A 9,601-nucleotide genomic window follows, 5' to 3' on the forward strand; every position below is an offset into this window, starting at 1 on the left:
GGTCGATGCGGCCTGCATGGGGTTCACAAGAAGGTAATCAGAATGACCCCTAACTAGAAAGTCTTCTTGTCCCTCCCACCCTGAGCCAGCACCTCTCCAAATGCTGAGCACTGGAATCCACTGTACTCGAAGGACATCCAGAATCTGAACAGGGGAAGGAAAAGGTGGACACCCACTTTTTCTGCCTTCATCCCCCTTCCAGACAATAAGGCTTGGAGCACTGAGATAGAAGGAAAGAGAATGGAAAATATCTTCTCTACCCCCTTGACATGCGCACACCTGCCCCCCACTCACGCGAGGGCCCAGGAAAAGGAGAGAAGCGCTTGGCCAGTACGGTCCCACCCAGCGCAGAGAGAAGTGATAGTGAGTCATGCCAAACGGAGATGAAGGATGGTTATATTGCTAAGCTAGGACTTGAGACCTAGGCTAGATTCCCAGCTCCACCACAGACTTCCTGGGTGACCCTGGGAATGTCACTTAAGTTTCTGCTCGTCCCCTGTAACGTGGGGCTAATAGCACTGCCCCACCTCACAGGGATGCTAGCATTAAAGACTGCAAGGTACTCGATACTACACATAGACGTATATTAAATAGAGCAGATACAAGAGGACACCACCCAGTAAGGGCATTTGCCCAAAGATGTGGGCCTGTGACGAGATGGGAAAGCAAGCAAGGGGGTGGGAAGTGGAAGAGCTGAAGGAGGCCGCGTGGGATGGGGTAGCACTCCCCACAGGAGATGAAGCACACTGCTGGTTGGCATTGCTCCGAGCGGAAAGGCTGCCCTGCCTCCCAGGCGTTTGCAGCCAGCGGGTTTTCACACCCTACATTGATGTTCTTGCCTATAAACCCTGCAAGAGTGCTGAACGCAGGAGGCTCCTCCTCCAGGGGCCCATCCTTGGTGATTCAGAGCAGCCACACATTTCCCAGAGCCTCCCGCCTCCCCATCATTTCAGGGGAACCAGAGACCTCCTGTCTTTAAAGTCACCAAGTCTACAGCTCTCCCCACGGGCTTAGTGACCCCAGCATCTGCTTCTCACAGTCTCAGTCTCTTGGTGATGGGGAGGGAAATGGAATTAAACACACAAGCTTATCCTTGTGGCCAGTAATTTCTTTAGTGCCTGCCAGCTCAAAGAATCCAGAGCACATGCCTACAGAGGCGCTGAGATGCAGCCACCTCGCTGGTGGAGCACAGTAGTTATGCACAGCAAAGAGGAAAGGAGAGAAACGGAGAGTCTGGCCAATGACACCTGGGCCTTGGGACCTTTAGCATCCAAGCAGGTCAGAGCTCAGTTTGTCGAGGGCTCAGCTGAAGGAGCAGACGTGCACAAGCCATTGAATTCCACCTCCTGCTCAGACCAAGCTCCTTCCACTCACAGCAAGCACACGTGGGATCTGAAGTGCGACACAGTTCTGCACCGTGAGTCACTGGTTAATTTGCACCCTATGAGAAATGAAAAATTGACTGTTTTTACAGTTTTCCCCTGAAGTTCCTGAAACACGGTTCAAGAGCACTGGATGAAAAAAACAAGAAGAGAATCCTGTTAACTCTGTCTCCAGAGCATTTTGCTTTGTGTGGCTTCTAGGCAACTGTTGCCACAGCTGCCGCAGTGTTAGATTGATTGGCTACCTGATGGTCAGGCCCATTCTTGATGGCGACCCGCAGCTTATATCAGCCACCATCCCCCCAAGGCATTCCATATTCATCTGCCTCCCAGCACACCAGCCAGCATCACGCCGGGGGAGCAACAGCTGTCCCACCACGACACACCCAGAGTTCCATGTTCCGGCCCGGTGACACACACAGAATCCACCTCTTAACTGATCAAGATGGTGTATTTCATTCAGAAATCAAACCCCTCCCCACCCCTTCAGCATCTTCTCCAGATTAAAGAGCGTTTTACCACCCCCATCCCATCAGCAGCGCTTCACTGGAGGTCTCCTACACAACTGTCAAGCCACGTGGCTTTTGCAAACAGGGGTGGATTATATTCCAATCTGACGTGACGCAGTGTTTAAGATTCAAACCCCGCCCATGCAAATCCAGACACTGTGCCTGGTGCCATCTCCTCGGAAAGATGAAGTTGCCATGTCAATGGGGTTTTTGGGGGGTCAGACTCTGCAGGGGGCACATCACCCTCAGAGTAAAGGGACAGGCACACTGTCACCAAGACATTGGAGGTACTTTTCATAGCCACCCCCTGCTTGTCTTGCAAGCGAGTCAGGCTGGAGCTGGGCTTGCCCACTGCTTCAGCTCTGAGTGCAAATTAAAAAGTATGCACACATACACACACAGAGAGCGAGATGGGTAGAAAAAGAGAGAAATGGCATTGGGAAGCTCCATCAATAATTTCTAGACATAGGGGACAACAGGAAGATGCTGCCTTTTATCATTCCCTTTTGGAAAAGGTTTTTTTTGGGGGGGGGGGGGTGGAAAGCACACACACTGTTCGTTTCTGTTCAGCTAGCCAGCACCACTCTGACAACCCCACTTCCCTGGAGAGCTCAGCTTCCCCAGGGAAAGAGAGGGGAACCCAGCTGTATCTCTTAGCAAGAGCAGGCAGCCAGAAGCCGGGGGAGGAGGGTACACAAGCTTTTAGTGCCCAGCGCTAAGCAAGCAGCAGTTGCAAGTCCGCTGGAAGTCAGATGCAACCGCTTTAAACCAAGGGGGGGGGAGGATTCAGCAGTGGGTGGAAAATGTAAACCGCCCATGCTGCAAACATTAGAGGGGGGGGGGGGGGAGGCAGGGAAGGACACAGAACCAGGATCAGAGGCCAGACAGTGCAGGCAGCATCTCTGCAGGGTTGATGAAAACCATTTTCCTTTTAGAGATGCTTGCCCCGAGTCTCTTAGCATTTGTTCCTAGTTCCTCATCGCCCTTGGAACAAAGCACGGCTGCATGTTAATGTTTTATACTATTAATCTAACAGCAATGCCAAAGACTAAAAGCAAGAGCAGTTCCTTGCAGAGCAGGAGATGCTACACTCCCTGAATACTTGGATGGCTCTGCAAAAAAAAAAAAAAGACGACTAATAAAAAAATCCAAGCCAAACACACAGACTCCACATCCTAATATTTTCAATTGGTTTTGATTGATTCTGTAAATTGTGCTTTAATGCAGTCAGGAGAAAATTGCTCCAAGCTGAAAACATTAAAGCATTGTCAATTATCCCCCAAACATGTTCGGTTTACTTCTCTTCGGTTTTAGTACGTTCCTCCACTTTGCATTGGTAAGACACAGGCATCACAGATGCAACAGTAGGCTTCAGGGATCCAAGAGTCATCAGGACTTACATTCCCCCCCAGCAAACCAGTGGTTTTGTGCAGTCCTGTCTTCTGGGACTGGGGCAGAGCCAATTCCCCTCCAACCCGAGACAGCAGAAGCACCACTAAAAGCAGACCCATAATTTAACTTTGTCCTTCTCATCCAAGGATCAGAGCACTTCAGAAACATCGACTGATCGTCAGCACTCCCTCCCAGCCATGGCAGCATCGCTCGGATACACCCACTTTACAGATCTGGTGCAAGGCAGAAGCAACTTGCTCAAAGTCACACCGGGAGTCAGCGGCAGAGCCCAGGAGTCCAGAGGCTAATGAGACAACCACGCCTCCCAGAAGGAGGCTGTCGTTAAGGAAGGGAACCAAATACGAGGGTTTGGCTGACAATTAATATGCAGCACAGAGGTAAGAGAAAAATCTATTCACTCATCAACTGCTACTGCTCCCACTCATAGCCCCCAGACTTTTATTGGAAAGAAGAGATTCTCCAATACATACCGTACCTTCCATCTCACACCCAGCTGTTCCACCACACAAGAAGCCACAAACACAACAGAAGCCAGCACATTCTCTCAACAGCGTTTAATTTTCAATTCCAAGAAAAAGGGATGAAGCACGTCAATGGATGAGCTCTTAGCTCTCCCCTTTCCACCAACACTTACAGAGAAAGAGAGAGCGAGAGAGAGCGCACGAGCGCACACTCACTACACCAACACACGCCTGAGGTCCCATCCCGGTAAAAACCCTGCACTGGCAGGATCCAGAATGGCCACGGATTGGGATGTGGCATTAGCTCAGAAGTCATGGCTGGAAGCAGCGAGTGGCATCTTTGCGGCTCAGAATGCTTGGTGGCCAATTACCTTCCACCCCCTCACCCACACTGCCCCCAAAAAGTCAATTACTATTTCCTTAAAGATCAGGGTTTCTTCAGCCCCAGAACTACACAGAACGTATCAATACAACAGACTGACAGGGGATAATGTAGAGGGCAAACAACCTCACACAAAGGAATAAAAGATCTTGAGCACGAGGGATATGGGGTTCCCCTAAAGAGAAGAAGCGACCCTAATACTCTCTTCCCTTCCTCCCCATAGCCAGTCACCGTCACATGCAAAAAGCAAGACGACACACCTGAGAGCCATCCTTCTGTGCGGAACTGACAGAGAAGAGGGTGTTTTTTAATCCATCAGCGTTTCCAGTTGAACACCACAGACCGATGCCGTCGCGGCAGAGTAGGTACTACCAGAGGCAGGCCTGGAGACCTTATCCTGTGATAAATCCATTTGGTTCTGACAATATTCTACCGCTCAAACCCCTCAAACACTACAGGTCGTTTTACTCATCATCTGGCTGCATCCAGCAGCTTCCCCCACCCGGCCACCCCACGCACCTAAAAACAAAGGGGAGCCACTGAAGTGCCAATTTACATGCAGTGCATAGCTGATGGAGAGTGGAGGGGGTGGGGGAAGTCTCTTAAGTCTTCAAGACAAGAAGTTAGAGAGGAATTGGCTCTGCTGTCTGTCAGTCAGCTGCAAGAGGAGCAACCTGAAATGTTACAAATTGGTGTCCAAGGGTGAAGAAGAAGTTAGTTTTCGAACTAAGTGAGGTAGGAAGAAGGGCGGAATCATCTCCCCGCAATGACTTCCCTGTGATGCTGTGAGTTGAGGTCATGGCATCTCTCTGTGCACTGCCTCACTTTCCTAGGCGGTTTCTCTTTCCCCTCCATCCCCTTTCTCCACATTGCACCTAATTATGCCAATCCTCCATAGGATTAGAGCACCATTAGACACAGCAGGTAGAAATCCTATTACCAGGAGTGTGGGGGCAGCTTCAGTCTCCAATGCTGGAACCTGGCTCGGAGAGACTGCAATTGTCATCTGTTGCCTGTCTCCCTCCATCATGGTACTTTAGAGAGGCAGAGTTGCACTATTGTTGATATCAGAAACCCAGATTATAAGTGACCACTGTAAAATCCAGGTTTTGTAATAACCTGGGCTTCTGGCATCTCTGTAACTCTGAGCCTTTGTTAATTTTGTTAGATCCTACCCGGCAGGTGGCTGTAATCCGACAAGAGTGTCACCAGTTGCACTTACTTGCCTTGGATTTGCGTGGATGTGCACGCACACAGAGCACGCCATACCTTTTTAAATGGACCATATGCAAATGCCTGTGACCCTTTTCTGACTCCCAATTTGACTGTGGACTCTCTCTTGATTAACAGCCATATGAGATCTCAAATACCTTTGCAGTGAGCAAGCACAGACACACAGCACCACACACCTGTTAAACAGGAATATAAAAAGAGCCTGGATTCCCAGAACCCATTAATAACCCCCCTGGCTAAAGCAGCAAGTGCCTAACAGGGGAAAGAATTGACCGTTTGCCACATTTTTTCCCCAAATGGGCTGCCCAAATCAATCAGGTGTTTTAACAGTGTATGGCTAAAGCCGGAGGCCTCTCCCAGGGATGCTGGTGTCACACCCAATTTCCGTGAGATTAAAAAACCCGATTCAAAAGCCACACACGCAGGTCTTTCTCAGATCCAGAGCGGAAATATGAATGCATCTTGGACAAAACGGAGTATTTAGTAGAATATATACGGTAATCAAAGACCAGCCCTCCTCCACCCCCCCCCCCCCAACAATACAAAGGGTCTAGCAATCACATCGACTCAGCGCCAGGCAAATCCAGGATTCCTGTCGAAGGCTGGCTACACGGAGAGCCAGCCTGAATGAACCTACTTGCCGGCAGAGGCTTTTCAGACCCTATATACAGGTGCAGCAGCAGGTAAAATACACCAGGCTATTTCCCTGATTGAAGGAGAGAACACTGATCTCCTACAGAGCCAGCCCAGAGGGAGGGGTCAGTGGGAAGCAGATTAAGCTCTCTTATTCAGGGCTGGTGATAACCAAATCCTAATTCGCTCAGATAGGGCCCCTCTCAGCATGTGCCATGTCCCCTTTCCTGTCCAGTTAAGCCATGCCAAATAAATACATAAAACCCAAACCACAGAGAAATTAAGAAGTGCAACTCAAGAAACCCCAGGTGTCATTTAATGATGAACCAAAGAGCAAGAACAAACGGAAAAGACAAAAAAAAAAAGCCAGAGCAGGAGATACAGCTACCAAGACCCAGGACATCCCCTTGGGAACAATGCAATCAATCCAAACACACCCAGATATACAGTGAATGCAGGCATGAGCAGTTTTCAGGAAGGCTGGAGGGAGGGATCCATGTTCCCACCCCCCACCCTCGGGAAGCACCGTATGGTGATTTAGGGGGTGGCCACACAAGGTAACTAAAAAGATAACAGGAAAGATGGTGTCTGTTTCCACCAAGCCTGCCGATAAGGGATGATACAATTAGGGAGGGTCCTACAAGTCACACGGAGCTGTGATGAGCGAGAGCAACCCTTCCAAACAAGCAGAGGAAAGGAGGCTCTTTGGACGCTTGCTTACAAGAGTAAAAGGCAGGGGACACACAGCAGCCACCCCTCTGTTAAAAGATGAACAAGTTACTTGGTTACACATCAAGAGTTTCCGCTTTTCAAAACGTTTACTGCTCCAGCCCCAAGTTAACCAGCGTCTACACCGAAGTGAGATGTCAGGGTTATTTCTCCATCTCTTATGTGATTCGTTCCCTTTTCCCGGACACGGCTAAGCCATTTGTGGCTCATAAAGGTACTTCAGAGGAACAATTCCCCCTCCTTTTGAAATACACCAGATAGCACGTATTAAACTACCCATTGGGGAGGAATATCACCCCAAAATCTCCTCTAAGAAGGGATTTTTCAAACCCCCACTGCAGGTGCCTGAGCATGTACCATGATTTCTTGAAGCCACCTTCTGATCAGCAAAATGTACAGGCCATTTACAATGCCTCTGGGGAGTGGAGAAATAGAGACCAGGCTTGGTGTCTACGTGATGGAAAGGAAAGCTGTGACAACAACAATACATGCTTGGGCGAGGGGTAGAAAAATCACATAGGGGAAAGAGACCTACTTGTGCACAGGATGGCACGAGCTACATGACGCCACAACGGGACCTACGAGCAGCTGGGTGTAAGCGGACGAAGCAATTGCTTAGGGCCCCAAGCAGCTCAGGGAAGCCCCAGTTTAGTATTACCCCCAAAATACTGTTCCTCTCCTTTAATGCAGACCAAACAAGTGTATTTCCATGTGCTGGGCTGCTATATTTTTGGGTTCATGGAAATAATGCAATTAATAGGTGAAAAGGAAAAGGGATCAGGACCCCCAAAATATTCCTGTTTAAAGTCTCCAGTGGGCTAACATCACCTCTGTCCATAAGGCATAGCCTGCAAGTTGTGGGGAACACAATGTGACACAGGCAACAAGCCAGGGTGCACCATGAGTGCGCAGGCCTGCCGAGCAGGGGCAGGCCACACGCATGCCATAAGAGGCATGAGACATGGGAAAGGCATCGCCATGGGGCAACATGTCAACACAACCAGAGCAGAGCGGGCAATGGAGCTAACGAGGCAGCAGGTGAGCTGAGCAGGATTTCTGGTGCCCAGGGGAAGAGGCGCTGAGTCAACAGAAGGGGGCAGGATGCCCACAGGCTGGGGAGCAAAGCTGGACACTGGCGGCTGTGCGTGGAAGCTGGAACGTGGGGGACAGGCTGGGCTATGCACATCGTGGGCTGGAGAAGGGGTGTTTCTGGAGAGTGGGAGGCTGTTTCGCTGTGCGGAGAGGGAGGAGAGCAGGGCAGCAGGGAGGGAGGAGAAGCAATGGGGGGGGATCCTCAGGACTGGCGGGGGGGGGCGAGGAGGGGATTCCCTCGTGGGACTTATCCACAGACCTCAGGCATTGCAACATCCTCCCAGCAGCATCGCTTGTAGAAGTCAGGGCACTGGGAGGAGCTCCTTGCCAGCAGCCTCCTCCCTGGTACCCAAGTGCAACGCCTGCCAAGGATGCAGCTCCCCACCCTCGCCAGCGCAATGGCCGGTTGCACCAGGGCGCATCTTCAGCGCCCAGCTCAGCGCAAGCCCGGAGCCAGCCTCCTCCGCCGCCACGGCCGGGTCCCAGCGGAGCTTCCCCCCTCCCGAATCCCCCGTGCAATGCTCAGGGCTCCGCAGCGGAGCTTCCCCTCTGCCGTCCCTTTGTATCCAGCGCCTGGCTGTCCCCAGCGCATCCTTCCCGAGCCTGCCAGAGCGAGCGCCCCGGAGCCTCCCCTGCCCGGTGCAATCCCCCCTTGACTCGGATGCACCCTGCCTTCAGCCCCAGGGGAGCCCCTCCCCAGCGCTTTCCTGCGTCCTATCTGGAGTGAACCCCCCGATGCTTGCGCGCGATTTTCCTGCCTCCTCAGGACAGCCTCACTGCAACCTGCCTCCTGCCCAGCACAGCCCCCTCCCCAAATCTACCCTCCCCCTCTCCCAGCGGAATTCTCACCTCCACCCACTGCAATCTGGCCCGAGTTCAATCCCCCTCACTCCCCAAATCTCCAGAGCTCGGGCGCTGCCTGACCCTGTCCCCAACGAAGCCCCACCCCAATTCTCCATTGCAACCGCCCCCCCCACTGTAACTCCCGATGCTCCGCTACAACCTCCCCGCTTCTGCTCCATTGCACCCTCTCCCCCCGCAATGCACCCTCCCCTGCTGCTCCAATCCACCCTGGCCCAACACCCCCTCAGAGCTCCATTGCAATCTGCCCCCCATGTAACCCCCCCCTCCTGCTCCACTGCAACCTCCCCACACCCCAATCTGCCCCCCCATGAAACCCCCCTGTCCTGCTCCATTGCAATCCCCCTGCTGCTCCATTGCAACCTCCCCACGCCCCTAAGGCTCCATTGCAACCCCCCCAGTTCACCCCTCCTCCTGCTCCATTGCAACCTCCCCACGCCCCTAAGGCTCCATTGCAACCCCCCCCAGTGCACCCCTCCTCCTGCTCCATTGCAACCTCCCCACACCCCAATCTGCCCCCCCATGAAACCCCCCTGTCCTGCTCCATTGCAATCCCCCTGCTGCTCCATTGCAACCTCCCCACGCCCCTACGGCTCCATTGCAACCCCCCCCCGTGCACCCCTCCTCCTGCTCCATTGCAACTCCCGCTGCTCCCGGGCAACCTGCCCCCCCGGGCTCCAGCGCATCCCCCACCCCTTACCTGCCGGCTGGGCTGCCCGCTCACATCCTCGCCCGCCGTCCGGCCGGAGGAGGCGCATTAATCCCGGGCAGCCCCCTCCTCCCCCGGACCCGCTCGGCTCCCGGCTGAGGATGCTGCGCGGAGGAGGGGGCGGGCGGGCGCGCGGGGGACACTGCGGCTCCGGCTCCCTCCCGGGCTCCAGACACTCTCACAGGTGATGTCATTCC

General features: G+C 52.9%; 1 protein-coding gene across 6 annotated transcripts in view; it reads right to left on the reverse strand.

Annotated features, from left to right (window-relative positions):
* Window positions 1-9,601, reverse strand: part of PTPRS (protein tyrosine phosphatase receptor type S) — a 247,487-nt gene extending 237,886 nt beyond the window's left edge. For all 6 annotated transcript variants that reach the window (XM_073323722.1, XM_073323721.1, XM_073323720.1 and 3 more), the window contains exon 1: window positions 9,396-9,601. The gene's annotated coding sequence lies outside the window, so the exon portion shown is untranslated. The remainder of the gene's footprint in view (window positions 1-9,395) is intronic.

Source organism: Lepidochelys kempii, chromosome 25, assembly GCF_965140265.1.
Source record: "Lepidochelys kempii isolate rLepKem1 chromosome 25, rLepKem1.hap2, whole genome shotgun sequence".
Lineage (NCBI taxonomy): Eukaryota > Metazoa > Chordata > Testudines > Cheloniidae > Lepidochelys > Lepidochelys kempii.